The 18,910-nt window shown below is 38.8% G+C and overlaps 1 pseudogene; it reads right to left on the minus strand.

Moving 5' to 3' along the window:
* Positions 1 to 17,524: 17,524 nt before the first annotated feature.
* LOC138417270 (poly(A) polymerase alpha pseudogene) overlaps positions 17,525 to 18,910 on the minus strand; it is a 52,430-nt pseudogene continuing 51,044 nt past the window's right edge.

Here is an 18,910-nt window from a genome sequence, read left to right on the forward strand (position 1 = left end):
GCTGTATTGATCTCTGTGGCATTCTGTCATTTATTCACCCATTCTATAATATAGTTGGAGAGAGAGTACAAAAGAGAAATAGCAGTGAACAAAATCAGGCATAGTTCCTGCATCTATGACCTTATGGTGGAGTGATCCAGTGAGGGGAATGGAAAGCAATCAAATACTCATACAAATCAATAGTACAGACACTCCTACAAACAGTACCTATCATTAATGCTTTAGAAACAGAGCTGCATGGTGCTATGATCACATTAGAATTGCTAGTGGATCCAACCAGAAAGGCAAAGTCAGTCATGATGGTGCAGGATGAGGGGTTGAGTTACTGGAAGTAGGGGAGTAGAGGAAGAGGAGGAGAGACAGAGAGAATAGTATGTGCAAAGGGCCTGGAAGGAGAGGAAGAAATGGCAAGATATGAGCTTAAAGAAGGCTCCAGGGGCTGGAACAAAGAGCCCAGTTCAAGAGCTAGAGAGAAAGGGAGAGGGTCAAAGGAGTCAGGCTTTGCTGCCCATATTAGAGAGAGATGACTTCCTCTGTAAAGCAAGAAGAAGTCTGAGAAATGCTTTAAATGGAATGGGAATGGATGGCAGTGTGACACGATCTCTCTGGTGCCAAAGTGGTAAATTAATGGAAGAGGGCAATAGTGAAGACGGTGAGCTCCATCAGGAGAGCAATAACAGTCTTAGCAATAGAAAACAGTATCTGAGGCTGGCTGGTGGCCACGGTGATGGAAAGCCTGGAAGAATTCAAAACATAGCTAGGAAAAAAGAGATCACTGGGTCTTGAGTTTCCCATGGAGATATGAATGTAAAGAGATCCCATAGAACAAAAAGGAAATTAGACAGAACCCAAAAGTTTCCCAGGCTACAGCGGCCAAGTGAGCAGAATATACATCATAACACATCATGGTGTTAGGGTGGGGTGAGAGAGTAGTTGCAGGTAGTTGAGTCAAACCAGTTATGGTGCCCAGATCTGTAAGGTCAAATTCTGGGCCAAGGAGGTAACTATAATTGTGGACATGGAGGACTGCATTGGGGCAAGTCAAGGCCAATTTTAGTGTAGTAGTAGGAGTAAAATAGGTGGGGATTCTCAACATTACAAGATTATTAGAGCCCTCAGAAAATCAGGGAGTGGATATCCTGCAATTTAGACCCATTTTCTACCTACTGACCATGAGACATTTACTCATTTGCTCATTTACTTGTCCGTTAACGTATGAATTCATTCACTTATTCGGCAAATATTTACTGAGTGCTAATATGCAAAGGCTGTGTGCTAGAAGGTCAGGGCATAAGGAAAAAGACAGATAAGCTACTGCTTTCAAAGAAAGCATGACCAGTACATGCTGGTAAGTATTTAGCATCTCCTTGTCCCTGTACTCTTCTCCACAGTTCAGACCTGCTTTGTACTTCATTCCACTTTCTAGGAGTAAATATTCCTGGTATCATTGAATTGAAATGATATCATTGAAAGAGTCGGACACAGCTGAGCAATTGAACTGAACTGATCACTGAATTCAAATTACCAACATGATATCAACTGACTCACAAAATTCCTGGAAACATAGTAGTTGGCTCTTATGAGATGATATGAGCCTGCCCAGCATCACTGGAATGGACATTCTAGTGCGGAAGCCAGGAAAAGTCAACAGTTAAGGAGGAAAAGAAATAATCTTTACATTGGTGCAACAGTGATTGCAAAAAAAGAAAAAAAGTAATTGTGGTTTTCCATTGTTGAACTTTGGCATTTGATATTGGAATACATTCTTAAATAAATGCAGTTATGCTATATATCATTTTAATGCACATTTCTCACTTTATGTTTTTTGCCAATGACATTACTTGCTGCTTTTTTATATTTATTTTAGACTCTGTAAATGATTTTAGACAAAAAGCAAGTTCGAGTGATTTTTTTTTTAAATTTGAGTTCAAAATGGATTATAAAGCAGCAGAGATAACTCTCAACATCAGCAATGCGTTTGGCCCAGGAACTGATAACAAACATATGGTACAATGATGGTTCAAGTTTTGCAGAGGAAATGAGAACCTTGAAGATGAGGAGTGTAGTGGCCAACCATCCATCAGAAGTTAACAATGACCAGTTGAGAACCGTCATTGAAGCTAATCCTCTTACAACTACATGAGATGTAGCCAAAGAATTAAACATCAGCCATTCTATGGTCCTATGCATTTGAAGTAAATTGGAGAGGTGAAAAAGCTTGATAAGTGGGTACCTCAAGAGCTGACCAAATATCAAAAAAGTTGTTTTGAAGTGTCATCTTCTCTTACTGTACACAAAAACAACAAACCATTTCTCAATCAGATTGTGACATGCGATGAAAAGTGGATTTTATATGACAACCAGTGATGAACAGCTCAGTGACTGGACTGAGAAGAAGCTCCAAATCACTTCCCAAAGCCAAGCGTGCACCAAAAAAAGGTCATGGTCACTGTTTGGTGGTCTACGGCCCATCTGGTCCACTACAGATTTCTGAATCCCAATGAAACAATTACAGTTTAGAAGTATGCTTGCTAAATTAATGAGAAGCACTGAAAACTGCAATGCCTGCAACCAGTATTGGTCAACAGAATGATCACAATTCTTCTCCATCACAACGTGTTCAATGCGTCACACAAGCAGTTCTTCAAAAATTGAATGAATTGGGCTATGAACTTTTGCCTCATGCACCATATTTACCTGGCTTCTGACCAACCACCACTTCTTCAAGCATCTCAACACCTTTTTGCAGGGAAAACACTTCCACAACCAGCAGGAGGCAGAGACTGCTTCCAAGAGTTTGTCAAATCCTGAAATATGGGTTTTTACATTATAGAAATAAACAATTTATTTATAATCTCATTGGTCAAAAATGTGTTGACTGTAATAGTTTCCATTTTGCTTAATAAAGGTGTTTGAGCCTAGTTACAATGATTTAAAATTCGCCATCTGAAACTGCCACTAATTTTGTATCAACCTAATATATATTGAAGGAGGCAATGGCACCCCACCCCAGTACTCTTGCCTGGAAAATCCCATGGATGGAGGAGCCTGGTGGACTGCAGTCCATGGGGTCATGAAGAGTCGGACACGACTGAGTGACTTCACTTTCACTTTTCACTTTTCACATTGGAGAAGGAAATGGTAACCCACTCCAGTGTTCTTGCCTGGAGAATCCCAGGGACAGGAGAGCCTGGTGGGCTGCCGTCTGTGGGGTCGCACAGAGTCGGACACGACTGTAGTGACTTAGCAGTAGCAGCAGCAATATTATGTATTATTATTTTGTTATTGATAGCTACTGCTAAGTAAAAAGTCATAAGGGGGAAGGAGTGTCTTAAGTTAGTTAGGGTAGTGAGCCAAGACCTCTTCAAGGAAGGTCATTTAAATTGAGACTGAATGAATGAAAAAGGTCAAACAAGAGAATTCTAGACTAAAGGAAATACTAAGCAAAGCTTTTAGAGTTTGGGATGTTTATTTCTCTATCTTGCTCTCCGGGAATTGTTCAAGGCCACCTGAGTGCCTCTACTGAAGTTCTCAGGTCCCTTTCTTACTCTCTCCTGCACCCCTCCACCTTGGTAATGCCTTCCCATGCTGACACTAGGTTTGGTCATGCGACTCACTTTGGTCATTGGGACATTAGCAAATATAGAGCAAGTGGAGGCTGGAAAAGGATTTGTGCATTTCCACTTTCACTCTGGGTCCTCTGCACTCACTGACAACATACCCATGCCAGTATGCTAGAGGATGAGAGATTCAGGGAGCAGAGTTGGGTTGTATATAACCAAGGTTATAACCAAGTTATAACATGTGACAAGGTCCAACCAATATCATCAAAAACATCCAGAGGACCAACTCCAGATCACAGACACACAGGTCAGTTCTGCTAAGCCTAGTTCTTATCAGTGGAACCACCCAGCTACATGTAAACTCCTGACAAATAAGAAATAATTGTTATTTCAAGCAACCAGGTTCTAAGATGTTTAGGTAGCAATAGCTAATACAATTAACTTTGTCTATATCTATTGATGGATGGATAGACAGATAGTCTATGAGAGACAGACCATGAGATTAAGAATTTGTTTGTGGGAAGGAGAGTATTTTTCTGCTAAGAGAAGCCCTCAGATGTTTAGAAATCTAGTGCTGAGGTTTGACAGAAAAAAGCAAAATTCTTTAAAGCAATTATCCTTCAATAAAAAATAAATTCATTAAAAAATAATAAAATGAAATAGCATCTTTTTAATTTATAGTAATAATTCAATAAATTAAATATATGTTCTCAGGGCAAGATGAAAATGGAACTCGGACTATGCAAACAAAGATGTGTCTTTCAGCCCTAGTTAGTTTTACAAAATGCATCTTATGGTCTTATTTTCTGGATATTGAAATTAGTCATACGTACCTTTACTGGTTTCTCCATTTTGTATGAGAGAAAGAAAATTTTAGAAAAGAATTTATTCTAATTTCATCCAACTTGCAAAATGTATGCTCTCTCTAGCAGTATTTGTTTTCTCCTCTTCTCCAGGAATCTTCATGCTCTGTTATGCTCAAAGAAAGACAGGGCTTCCTTTTTACACATACACAAACTGTGTTTAACTTACCCAGATTCCTTGGAAAACTAAACAAGCAGGGATTTTTAAAGCTGGGAGCATATACTAAATTTCTCTTGGACCTCTGCTTTCTGTTTAATTCCTCTGATAAGGTCTGAGCAGTTGAGCAGAGGGAAAAAACTAAAACTAAAAAAAAAAAAATGACATGTAATAAATATGTGGGTTTCCCAAGTGGTGCTAGAGGTAAAGAACCTTCCTCCCAATGCAGGAGATATGAGATGTGGGTTTGATCTCTAGTTTGGGGAACTCCCCTGGAGTAGGCTATGGAAACCCATTCCGGTACTCTTGCTGAGAGAATCCCAGGGGGAGGGGAGCCTGGTGGGCTACAGTCCATGGGGTCACAAAGAGTCGGACACAACTGAAGCAACTTAGCATGAACATATGCATGAATGTGGCATCTTAGTCCCCTGACCAGGGATCAAAATCACGTTCCTGCGTTGGAAGGCGGATTCTTAATCACTGGAACACCAAGGAACTTTCAGTTCAGTTCAGTTCAGTCACTCAGTCGTGTCCGACTCTTTGCGACCCCATGAATCGCAGCACGCCAGGCCTCCCTGTCCATCACCAACTCCCGGAGTTCACCCAGACTCACGTCCATCGAGTCAGTGATGCCATCCAGCCATCTCATTCTCTGTCTTCCCCTTCTCCTCCTGCCCCCAATTCCTCCCAGCATCAAAGTCTTTTCCGAATGAGTCAACTCTTCGCATGAGGTGGCCAAAGTACTGGAGTTTCAGCTTTAGCATCATTCCTTCCAAAGAAATCCCAGGACTGATCTCCTTCAGAATGGACTGGTTGTATCTCCTTGCAGTCTAAGGGACTCTCAAGAGTCTTCTCCAACACCACAGTTCAAAAGCATCAATTCTTCAGCGCTCAGCCTTCTTCACAGTCCAACTCACACATCCATACATGACCATTGGAAAAACCATAGCCTTGACCAGATGGACCTTAGTCGGCATAGTAATGTCTCTGCTTTTGAATATACTATCTAGGTTGATCATAATTTTTCTTCCAAGGAGTAAGTGTCTTTTAATTTCATGTCTGCAGTCACCATCTGCAGTGATTTTGGAGCCCTAAAAAATAAAGTCTGACACTGTTTCCACTGTTTCCCCATCTACTTCCCATGAAGTGATGGGACTGGATACCATGATCTTCGTTTTCTGAATGTTGAGCTTTAAGCCAACTTTTTCGCTCTCCTCTTTCACTTTCATCAAGAGGCTTTTTAGTTCCTCTTCACTTTCTGCCGTAGGGGTGGTGTCATCTGCATATCTGAGGTTATTGATGTTTCTCCCGGCAATCTTGATTCCAGCTTGTGCTTCTTCCAGCCCAGCGTTTCTCATGATGTACTCTGCATAGAAGTTAAATAAGCAGGGTGACAATATACAGCCTTGACGTACTCCTTTTCCTATTTGGAACCAGTCTGTTGTTCCATGTCCAGTTCTAACTGTTGCTTCCTGACCTGCATACAGATTTCTCAAGAGGCAGGTCAGGTGGTCTGGCATTCCCATCTCTCTCAGAATTTTCCACAGTTTATTGTGATCCACACAGTCAAAGGCTCTGGCATAGTCAATAAAGCAGAAATAGACGTTTTGTGAAACTCTCTTGCTTTTTCCATGATGCAGCAGATGTTGGCAATTTGATCTCTGGTTCCTCTGCCTTTTCTAAAACCAGCTTGAACATCAGGAAGTTCACGGTTCATGTATTGCTGAAGCCTGGCTTGGAGAATTTTGAGCATTACTTTACTAGCGTGTGAGATGAGTGCAATTGTGTGGTAGTTTGAGCATTCTTTGCCATTACCTTTCTTTGGGGTTGAAATAAAAACTGACCTTTTCCAGTCCTGTGGCCACTGCTGAGTTTTCCATATTTGCTGGCATATTGAGTGCAGCACTTTCACAGCATCATCTTTCAGGATTTGAAATAGCTCAACTGGAATTCCATCACCTCCACTAGCTTTGTTCATAGTGATGCTTTCTAAGGCCCACTTGACTTCACATTCCAGGATGTCTGGCTCTAGATTAGTGATCACACCATCATGATTATCTGGGTCGTGAAGATCTTTTTTGTACAGTTCTTCCATGTATTCTTGCCACCTCTTCTTAATATCTTCTGCTTCTGTTAATTCCATACCATTTTGTCTTTTATCAAGCCCATCTTTGCATGAAATATTCCCTTGGTATCTGTAATTTTCTGGAAGAGATCTCTAGTCTTTCCCATTCTGTTGTTTCCCTCTATTTCTTTGCATTGATCGCTCAGGAAGGCTTTCTTATCTCTTCTTGCTATTCTTTGAAACTCTGCATTCAGATGCTTATATCTTTCCTTTTCTCCTTTTCTTTTCGCTTCTCTTCTTTTCACAGCTATTTGTAAGGCCTCCCCAGATAGCCATTATGCATTTCCTTTCCATGGGGATGGTCTTGATCCTTGTCTCCTGTACAATGTCATGAACCTCATTCCATAGTTCATCAGGCAGTCTATCTATCAGATCTAGTCCCTTAAATCTATTTCTCACTTCCACTGTATAATCATAAGGGATTTAAGGTACTTGGCTTCACCTATTTGCCATTATCTCCTTCTCCAAATCTTCAGTGTTGTAGACCCCAGATCTATATGTATATGTATATGTATATATATATATGTATGTGTATATGCATATGTATATGTATATATATATATAAAACAGCTTTCATAACTTAGTTAACATTTCAGGCTTCTATGGTAGCGCTAGTGGTAATGAACCCACCTGCCAATGCAGTAGACATAAGATACCTGTGTTTGATCCCTGGGATGGGAAGATCCCCTGGAGGAAGGCATGGCAACCCATTCCAGTGTTCTGGCCTGGAGAATCCCATGGACAGGGGTGCCTGGCAGTCTACAGTCCATAGGAACAAAGTTGGATACAACTGAAACAACTTAGCAGCATGCTTGCAATAAAATTTATAGATCTATGTCATTAACTATGACTCATTGATCTTTAAGGACTTGTAGAGCTTTGGTCCTGGAAGGTAGCAGGTAATCAAAAAACATTTGTTGGACAACTGACAAGTACCAGAGGCCAGCTTAAATATGTGGACAGTGCCAACATTAGTGTTTGGATGCCATATTTATCCCCCAAGTAACACTTAGATTATTGTTACAAACCTATGTGGTTTTATCACATTTTATCATGAAAAAATTTATAGAAGTTCCAAGTGATATGTTAAAGTAATTTTCACCCCCAAAGTTCAAGGAGGTAGAATTTTCCTCATCATGTACATCCTTTGATGAAGCCCACATCATTCTCGTCATGCAAAAGAGAAATGCTTTTGAAGACTGACTACTGCAAATTTGGCTCTTTTCTTTGATGTGGGTTAGTTTCACACAGCCTAATTGCCTTAAGAGTTGATGATCACGTTAGCAGTGGTAAATTGCTAAGCATGGGTATTATGTCTATATTTTTTAAAATCATGGTTTTGAAATGTTTTTGGATAACAAAGACAACTTAACAAGCAAAGACCCTCTCTCAGTGCTAGATTAAATTCAAATGAGTGTATCATATGAAGACTATATCTGAATGAAAATTATTCAAAAAATCCACTTTGGTAAAGATTTTACATTTCTAAAGTGCATGCTATATACACACAAATCACAGTATGAAAAGAATCTTTCAAGAATGTATGGAGCCTTTCAATACTACTCAGTAATAAAAAGGAAATGTCACAACTAAAGATTGAAAATCCTACATGCAGCAACTAAGATCTCATGCAGCCAAATAAATGAATAAATACTTTTTTAAAAGAACTAATTACCAATTACAAAGCAACAAGGATAAATTTTATGGACATTGCACCAAGGGGAAAAATGGACTCCAAAGTATATATACTGTATGAATCCATTTATAAAAAGTGTAGAAAAATCAGAACTAATTTTCAGTAGCTGAATTCAGAAAGGGGTTGCTTCTGAGGAAGAATTTAACTAGAAAGAAGCACAGGAGAGATTTCTGGGGTGATGACAGTGTTCTATGTCTTGTTCTGGGTGGAATATAGATGGCTACATAGTTCCAGTCAACTATCAAAACTTATCAAGCTGAACATTTTAGACTATGTTTCATTCTATGTAAATTATACCCTAATAACAAAATCAGGCACTCAAGATTAGTTTTTGTGTTTTAATAATAAAGACCAAAGTTTGATGTTATAGCCAAAAAGAATGGTGTCAACTAAGGATCAGATATTATCCAAATACTCACAGCACTAAGTAAGTGGTATATTCTACTGGGGATATTACTCAGTTTTGTACTGTGTAGTGAAATAGGAAAATTCACAGAAAAGTAATTGTGAAACTTAATAGAAAATCAAATAAGCATGTAGACAGTATGGGTATGAAATTCTAGCAGAGCAGACTGGCTCAGTCTGTATATAAAACCCTAAAATGATTGTAGACATTGTATGGATGCATATATTATCATATTAGTTCAGTTCAGTTTAGTCATTCAGTCGTGTCTGACTCTTTGAGACCCCAAGGACTGCAGCATGCCAGGCCTCCCTGTCCATCACCAACACCCAAAGTTTACTCAAACTCATGTCCATTGAGTTGAGTCAGTGATGCCATCCAACCATCTCATCCTCTTTTGTCCCCTTCTCCTCTCACCTTTAATCTTTCCCAGCATCAGTTCTTTTCCAATGAGTCATTTCTTCACATCAGGTGGCCAAAGTATTGGAGTTTCAGCTTCAGCATCAGCCCCTCCAATGAATATTCAGGACTTATTTCCTTTAGGATGGACTGGTTGGATCTTCTTGAAGTCCAAGGAATTCTCAAGAGTCTTCTCCAACACCACAGTTCAAAAGCATCAGTTCTTCACTGCTCAGCTTTCTTTACAGTCTAACTCTCACATCCATACATGACTACTGGAAAAACCTTAGCCTTGACTAGATGTACTTTTGTTGGCAAAGTAATGTCTCTGCTTTTTAATATGCTATCTAGGTCGGTCATAACTTTTCTTCCAAGGAGCAAGTGTCTTTAAATTTCATGGCTGCACTCACCATCTGCAGTGATTTTGGAGCCCAAAAAATAGTCTATCACTGTTTCCACTGTTTCTCCATCTATTTGCCATGGAGAGATGGGACCAGACGCTGTGATCTTAGTTTTCTGAATGTTGAGTTTTAAGTCAACTTTTTCACTCTCTTCTTTCACTTCCATCAAGAGGTTCTTTAATTCTTCTTCACTTTCTGCCATAAGGGTGGTGTCATCTGCGTATCTGAGGTTATTGATATTTCTCCTGGCAATCTTGATTCTAGCTTGTGCTTCATCTAGCCCAGTGTTTCACATGATGTATTCTTCATATAAGTTAAATTAGCAGGGTGACAATATACAGCATTGATGTACTCCTTTCCCAATTTGTAACCAGTCTGTTGTTCCATGTCTGGTTCTAGCTGTTGCTTCTTGACCTGCGTACAGATTTCTCAGGAGGCAGGTCAGGTGGTCTGGTATTCCCATCTCTTTCAGAATTTTCCGGTTTCTTGTGATCCACACAGTCAAAGGCTTTGGCATAGTCAATACAGAAGAAATAGATGTTTTTCTTGAACTCTATTGATTTTTTGATGATCCAACAGATGTTGGTAATTTGATCACTGCTTCCTCTGCATTTTTTTTTGACTGCAAACATTACAGCTGTTGTCATTTTATTATATATTTTTAGCTTTTTATTTATTTATTTATTTTTTAATTTTAAAATCTTTAATTCTTACGTGCATTCCCAGACATGAACCCCCCTCCCACCTCCCTCCCCATAACATCTCTCTGGGTCATCCCCATGCACCAGCCCCAAGCATGCTGTATCCTGCGTCAGACATAGACTAGCGATTCGATTCTTACATGGTAGTATACATGTTACAATGCCATTCTCCCAAATCATCCCACCCTCTCCCTCTCCCTCTGAGTCCAAAAGTCCGTTATACACATCTGTGTCTTTTTTGCTGTCTTGCATACAGGGTCGTCATTGCCATCTTTCTAAATTCCATATATATATGTGTGTTAGTATACTGTATTGGTGTTTTTCTTTCTGGCTTACTTCACTCTGTATAATCGGCTCCAGTTTCATCCATCTCATCAGAACTGATTCAAATGAATTCTTTTTAACGGCTGAGTAATATTCCATTGTGTATATGTAACACAGATTTCTTATCCATTCATCTGCTGATGGACATCTAGGTTGCTTCCATGTCCTGGCTATTATAAACAGTGCTGCGATGAACATTAGGGTACATGTGTCTTTTTCAATTCTGGTTTCCTCGGTGTGTATGCCCAGAAGTGGGATTGCTGGGTCATAAGGTAGCTCTATTTGCAATTTTTTAAGGAATCTCCACACTGTTCTCCATAGTGGCTGTACTAGTTTGCATTCCCACCAACACTGTAGGAGGGTTCCCTTTTCTCCACACCCTCTCCAGCATTTATTGCTTGCAGATTTTTGGATCACAGCCATTCTGACTGGTGTGGAGTGGTACCTCATTGTGGTTTTGATTTGCGTTTCTCTAATAATGAGTGATGTTGAGCATCTTTTCATGTGTTTGTTTGCCATCCGTATGTCTTTGGAGAAATGTCTATTTAGTTCTTTGGCCCATTTTTTGATTGGGTCGTTTATTTTTCTGGAATTGAGCTGCATAAGTTGCTTGTGTATTTTTGAGATTAGTTGTTTGTCAGTTGCTTCATTTGCTATTATTTTCTCCCATTCAGAAGGCTGTCTTTTCACCTTGCTTATATTTTCCTTTGTTGTGCAGAAGCTTTTAATTTTAATTAGATCCCATTTGTTTATTTTTGCTTTTATTTCCAGAATTCTGGGAGGTGGATCATAGAGGATCCTGCTGTGATTTATGTCTGAGAGTGTTTTGCCTATGTTCTCCTCTAGGAGTTTTATAGTTTCTGATCTTACATTTAGATCATTAATCCATTTTGAGTTTATTTTTGTGTGTGGTGTTAGAAAGTACTGGCACAAAGACAGACATATAGATCAATGGAACAAAATAGAAAGCCCAGAGATAAATCCACACACATATGGACACCTTATCTTTGACAAAGGAGGCAAGAATATACAATGGAGTAAAGACAATCTCTTTAACAAGTGGTGCTGGGAAAACTGGTCAACCACTTGTAAAAGAATGGTCTTTAGTTTCTTTAGGTAGATATATTCCTAAGTATTTTATTCTTTTCGTTGCAATGGTGAATGGAATTGTTTCCTTAATTTCTTTTTCTACTTTCTCATTATTAGTGTATAGGAATGCAAGGGATTTCTGTGTGTTGATTTTATATCCTGCAACTTTACTATATTCATTGATGATCTCTAGTAATTTTCTGGTGGAGTCTTTAGGGTTTTCTATGTAGAGGATCATGTCATCTGCAAACAGTGAAAGTTTTACTTCTTCTTTTCCAATTTGGATTCCTTTTATTTCTTTTTCTGCTCTGATTGCTGTGGCCAAAACTTCCAGAACTATGTTGAATAGTAGCGGTGAAAGTGGGCACCCTTGTCTTGTTCCTGACTTTAGGGGAAATGCTTTCAATTTTTCACCATTGAGGATAATGTTTGCTGTGGGTTTGTCATATATAGCTTTTATTATGTTGAGGTATGTTCCTTCTATTCCTGCTTTCTGGAGAGTTTTTATCATAAATGGATGTTGAATTTTGTCAAAGGCCTTCTCTGCATCTATTGAGATAATCATATGGTTTTTATTTTCCATTTGTTAATGTGGTGAATTACATTGATTGATTTGCGGATATTGAAGAATCCTTGCATCCCTGGGATAAAGCCCACTTGGTCATGGTGTATGATCTTTTTAATGTGTTGTTGGATTCTGATTGCTAGAATTTTGTTGAGGATTTTTGCATCTATGTTCATCAGTGTAGTTTTCTTTTTTTGTGATATTTTTGTCAGGTTTTGGTATTAGGGTGATGGTGGCCTCATAGAATGAGTTTGGAAGTTTACCTTCCTCTTCAACTTTCTGGAAGAGTTTGAGTAGGATAGGTGTTAGCTCTTCTCGAAATTTTTGGTAGAATTCAGCTGTGAAGCCGTCTGGACCTGGGCTTTTGTTTGCTGGAAGATTTCTGATTACAGTTTCAATTTCTGTGCTTGTGATGGGTCTGTTAAGTTTTTCTATTTCTTCCTGGTTCAGTTTTGGAAAATTGTACTTTTCTAAGAATTTGTCCATTTCTTCCACGTTGTCCATTTTATTGGCATACAACTGCTGATAGTAGTCTCTTAAGATCCTTTGTATTTCTGTGTTGTCTGTTGTGATCTCTCCATTTTCATTTCTAATTTTATTGATTTGATTTTTCTCTCTTTGCTTCTTGATGAGTCTGGCTAATGGTTTGTCAATTTGATTTATCCTTTCAAAGAACCAGCTTTTGGCTTTGTTGATTTTTGCTATGGTCTCTTTTGTTTCTTTCGCATTTGTTTCTGCCCTAATTTTTAAGATTTCTTTCCTTCTACTAACTCTGGGGTTCTCCAACTCTTCCTTTTCTAGTTGCTTTAGTTGTAGAGTTAGGTTATTTATTTGGCTTTTTTCTTGTTTCTTGAGGTATGCCTGTATTGCTATGAACTTTCCTCTTAGCACTGCTTTTATAGTGTCCCACAGGTTTTGGGTTGTTGTGTTTTCATTTTCATTAGTCTCTATGCATATTTTGATTTGTTTTTTGATTTCTTCTGTGATTTGTTGGTTATTTAGAAGTGTGTTGTTCAACCTCCATATGTTGGAATTTTTAATAGTTTCTCTCCTGTAATTGAGATCTAATCTTACTGCATTATGGTCAGAAAAGATGCTTGGAATGATTTTGATTTTTTTGAATTTATCAAGTTTAGATTTATGGCCCAGGATGTGATCTATCCTGGAGAAGGTTCCATGAGCACTTGAAAAAAAGGTGAAATTCATTGTTTTGGGGTGAAATGTCCTATAGATATCAATTAGGTCTAACTGATCTAATGTATCATTTAAAGTTTGCGTTTCTTTGTTAATTTTCTGTTTAGTTGATCTGTCCATAGGTGTGAGTGGGGTATTAAAGTCTCCCACTATTATTGTGTTATTGTTGATTTCCCCTTTCATACTTGTTAGCATTTGTCTTACATATTGCAGTGCTCCTATATTGGGTGCATATATATTTATAATTGTTATATCTTCTTGGATTGATCCTTTGATCATTATGTAGTGGCCTTCTTTGTCTCTTTTCACAGCCTTTGTTTTAAAGTCTATTTTATCGGATATGAGTATTGCCACTCCTGCTTTCTTTTGGTCTCTATTTGCATGGTATATCTTTTTCCAGCCCTTCACTTTCAGTCTGTATGTGTCCCTTGTTTTGAGGTGGGTCTCTTGTAAGCAGCATATAGAGGGGTCTTGTTTTTGTATCCATTCAGCCAGTCTTTGCCTTTCGGTTGGGGCGTTCAACCCATTTACGTTTAAGGTAATTATTGATAAGTATGATCCCGTTACCATTTTCTTTATTGTTTTGGGTTTGGGTTTATACACCCTTTTTGTGTTTCCCGTCTAGAGAATATCCTTTAGAATTTGTTGGAGAGCTGGTTTGGTGGTGCTGAATTCTCTCAGCTTTTGCTTGTCTGTAAAGCTTTTGATTTCTCCTTCGTATTTGAATGAGATCCTTGCTGGGTACAGTAATCTGGGCTGTAGGTTACTGTCTTTCATCACTTTAAGTATGTCTTGCCATTCCCTCCTGGCCTGAAGAGTTTCTATTGAAAGATCAGCTGTTATCCTTATGGGAATCCCCTTGTGTGTTATTTGTTGTTTTTCCCTTGCTGCTTTTAATATTTGTTCTTTGTGTTTGATATTTTTTAATTTGATTAATATGTGTCTTGGGGTGTTTCGCCTTAGTTTTATCCTATTTGGAACTCTCTGCGTTTCTTGGACTTGGGTGATTATTTCCTTCCCCATTTTCGGGAAGTTTTCAACTATTATCTCCTCAAGGATTTTCTCATGATCTTTCTTTCTGTCTTCTTCTTCTGGGACTCCTATAATTCGAATGTTGGAGCGTTTCATATTGTCCTGGAGGTCTCTGAGATTGTCCTCATTCCTTTTAATTCGTTTTTCTTGTTTCCTCTCTGATTCATTTATTTCTACCATTCTATCTTCTATTTCACTAATCCTATCTTCTGCCTCCGTTATTCTACTATTTGTTGCCTCTAGAGTGTTTCTGATCTCATTTATTGCGTTATTCATTATATTTTGACTCTTTTTTATTTCTTCTAGGTCCTTGTTAAACCTTTCTTGCATCTTCTCAACCCTTGTCTCTAGGCTATTCATCTGTGATTTCATTTTGATTTCAAGATTTTGGATCATTTTCACTATCAATATTCGGAATTCCTTCTCAGGTAGATTCCCTACTTCTTCCTCTTTTGTTTGGTTTGGTGGGCAGCTCTCCTGTTCCTTTACCTGCTGAGTATTCCTCTGTCTCTTCATCTTGGTTATATTGCTGTGTTTGGGGTGGCCTTTTTATATTCTGGTAATTTGTGGAGTTCTCTTTATTATGGAGCTTCCTCACTTTGGGTGGGGTTCTATCAGTGGCTTGTCAAGGTTTCCTGGTTAGGGAGGCTTGTGTTGGAGTTCTGCTGGGTGGAGCTGGGTTTCTTCTCTCTGGAGTGTAATGGAGTGAGCAGTAATGGGTTATGAGACATCAAAGGTTTTGGAATAATTTTGAGCTGCCTGTATATTGAAGCTCAGGGGAGTGTTCCTGTGTTGCTGGAGAATTTGCATGATATGTCTTGTTTTGGAACTTGTTGGCCCTTGGGTGGAGCTTGGTTTCGGTGTAGGTATGAAGGCATTTGATGAGCTCCTATTGCTTAATGTTCCCTGAATTCAAGCGTTCTCTAATGTTTTCAGGCTTTGGATTTAAGTCTCCTGCTTCTGGTTTTCAGTTTTATTTTTACAGTAGCCTCTAGACTTCTCCATCAATACAGCACCGATGATAAAACTTCTAGGTTAAAGATGAAAAGTTTCTCCACATTGAGGGACACTCAGAGAGGTTCACTGTTTTTGAAGACAATGGTCTGCTTTTTGGTTGCCTGATGTCCTCTGCCAGCCTACAGAAGTTGTTTTGTGGAGTTTGCTCAGCGTTGAAATGTTCTTTTGAGGAATTTGTGAGGGAGAAAGTGGTCTTCCCATCCTATTCCTCTGCCATCTTTACAGTTCCTCTGCATTTTTAAATTCACCTTGAACATCTGGAAGTTCATGGCTCACGTACTGTTGAAGCCTGGCTTGGAGAATTTTGAGCATTACTTTACTAGTGTGTGAGATGAGCGCAATTGTGCAGTAGTTTGAGCATTCTTTGGCTTGCCTTTCTTTGGGATTGGAATGAAAACTGAGCTCTTTCAGTCCTGGGGCCACTTCTGAGTTTTCCAAATTTGCTGGCATATTGAGTGCAACATTTTCACAGCATCATCTTCAGAATTTGAAATAGCTCAACTGGAATTCCATCACCTGCACTAGCTTTGTTTGTAGTGATGCTTCCTAAGGCCCACTTGACTTGACATTCCCAGGATGTCTGGCTCTTGGTGAGTGATCATATGATCATGATCACCTGGGTCATGAAGATCTTTTCTGTATAGTTCTTCTGTGTATTCTTTTCACCTCTTCTTAATATCCTCTGCTTCTCTTAGGTCCACACCTAAGAGCTCAATGTCCTTACCTAAGGTCCATACCTCAGGGCTCAATGTCCTTTATTGAACCCATGTTTGCCTGAAATTTTCCCTTGGTTACTCTAATCTTCTTTAAGAGATCTCTAGTCTTTCCCATTCTATTGCTTTCCTCTATTTCTTTGCATTGATCACTGAGGAAGGCTTTCTTATCTCTCCTTGCTATTCTTTGAAACTCTGCATTCAGATGCTTGTATCTTTCCTTTTCTCCTTTGCTTTTCACTTCTCTTCTTTTCACAGCTATTTGTAAGCCCTCCTCAGACAGCCATTTTGCTTTTTCACATTTCTTTTTCTTAGGGATGGTCTTGATCCCTGTCTCCTGTACATTGTCATGAACCTTCTTCCACAGTTCTTCAGGCACTCTGTCTATCATATCTAATCCCGTGAACCACCAACCTCATCTTGTTATGTTAGTCTTTCAGTCATGTCTGACTCTTTGTGGCCCCGTGGATTCTAGCCTGCCAGGCTCTGCCATCCATGGGATTTTCCAGGAAAGAATACTGGAGTGGGTTGCCATTTCCTTCTCCAGGCAATCTTCCTGACTCAGGGATCAAACCCTGGTTACCCACATTGCAGGCAGACTCCTTACCATCTGAGCTACCAGGGAAGCCCTCTATTTTTATGTTAGTCTCTCAGCCATGTCTTGACATAACCGGTCTTTATTTTTCTCAGCCAGCCAAAGGTCAGAATCACCAACGTCATTACCTAGTTCTAAAGAAAAAGGAAAACCTTCAACCACATTCTGAAAATATTGAAGCAATTATGATTCAAATTCCTAATTTCACTGCCATTAGACCTGTAAATGAAACTATATCATAATTCTTTATTTGAGTATTTTTCTGGGAGATGTAGGGTAACACCACTCTGCCTATAAGACCAGTAACATACATCCATTGTTTGGGATGATAGATCTAAGTTAGCATTTCCATCAGGTTTCATTGTTCTGAAAACAAAACAACAACAAAAACCAATTCAACCACTTCACAGAAAATTAAGCAATGATTAAAAAAAAAAGGAATAGGTTATTAACACTTCAGAACAAAACACAATTAAGGCTGCTTGCCAGTATCATTTATTACTTTTAAAAGAAAAATTTTTGAAAAACTCATTTTATTGGAACTTCACTAATTAGAAAACTAATTTGCAAAGACACTTTTCAGTTCAAAGATACAGTGCATAGGCAAGGCTGCACATTGAGAGTGCCCTGGATTTTTTTTTTTCAGAGTCTATAATCAACTTTATTTTAATATGATCTAAACACATATCATTTAGAAAATACCAAGAATAATTTATGTACAAGAGTTGATGCTATCGCATTTGGACAAAGCTGGCAAGTTCCTGCTATGAGCATATACCAGGAGATACCACTGAGGAAACCTAATACATTGGAGTAGATGTTGTGGCATTTGGCCCACAGTTTGATAGCCCTCAGGGTTAACCTGAAGTTGTCAATGTTTGATACTAGATGTAAAACATCTAGTAAAACCATTTCATTGATTTGCAACAAAATCAAAACCCTGCAATCATTAAGACTTCTTATACATATCTAAATTTTTAAGCAGACTGTCATGTTTTAAGTCCAAGTTTCCTGGAATAGTCTGCAGTGCTAATCGTGCAAACAAAATATCAATCTCTATCCCATCAAACAGTTTGATAACTGGTACGAATGCCTCTTCAACAGCTCTTAAATCTTTTACTTCTCCCTGTAATTTCAACTTATCATAGAATGAGGTGAAAAAGTCACTTCAATCAACATGTCTTGTTGCAACACACAATGCATCAATATTGGCAGTTTTTTGTATATACTCCTAATCTGTAAGATCCAGATGTAAACATTTTCCCATCAGCATGTTCTATTACAGATTGTGGAACACTCTTGCTTTCACTGATTTCTTGTATCCAGTCTTTTACCAGGTTAATTCTCCCAAAATTAAAATCCTGCACTGAAGTTCCTCTTTCTCTTCAAAAACCCCAAAGGGCTTCAGAGTCTCCACTAGTTTCTGTGTAAGCAGGCAGTTAGTCTCCTTGGGGGCTGCTAAGTGGAAGGGAGAAGTAATGCCATAGTGCTTTCATGGCGGGTGTGTTTGCTGCAACCCCTATTTTGTACTGGATTTTTAAAAATATGAATCTTTTCAAGTTTTCTATAAAGGTGATCTACTCATTCACTTGTAGGCTCACTCTTACCAGTTACTGCTACATAATACATGAACCGTGAACTTCCAGATGTTCAAGCTGGTTTTAGAAAAGGCAGAGGAACCAGAGATCAAATTGCCAACATCTGCTGGATAATCGAAAAAGCAAAAGAGTTCCAAAAAAACATCTATTTCTGCTTTATTGACTATGCCAAAGCCTTTGACTGTGGGGATCACAATAAACTGTGGAAAATTCTGAAAGAGATGGGAATACCAGACCACTTGACTTGCCTCTTGAGAAACCTATATGCAGGTCAGGAAGCAACAGTTAGAACTGGACATGGAACAAGAGACTGGTTCCAAATAGGAAAAGGAGTATGTCAAGGCTGTATATTGTCACCCTGCTTATTTAACTTCTATGCAGAGAACATCATGAGAAACACTGGACTGGAAGAAACACAAGCTGGAATCAAGATTGCCAGGAGAAATATCAATAACCTCAGATATTCAGGTGACAT

The sequence above is a fragment of the Ovis canadensis genome, chromosome 13 (assembly GCF_042477335.2).
Source record: "Ovis canadensis isolate MfBH-ARS-UI-01 breed Bighorn chromosome 13, ARS-UI_OviCan_v2, whole genome shotgun sequence".
NCBI classification, from domain to species: domain Eukaryota; kingdom Metazoa; phylum Chordata; class Mammalia; order Artiodactyla; family Bovidae; genus Ovis; species Ovis canadensis.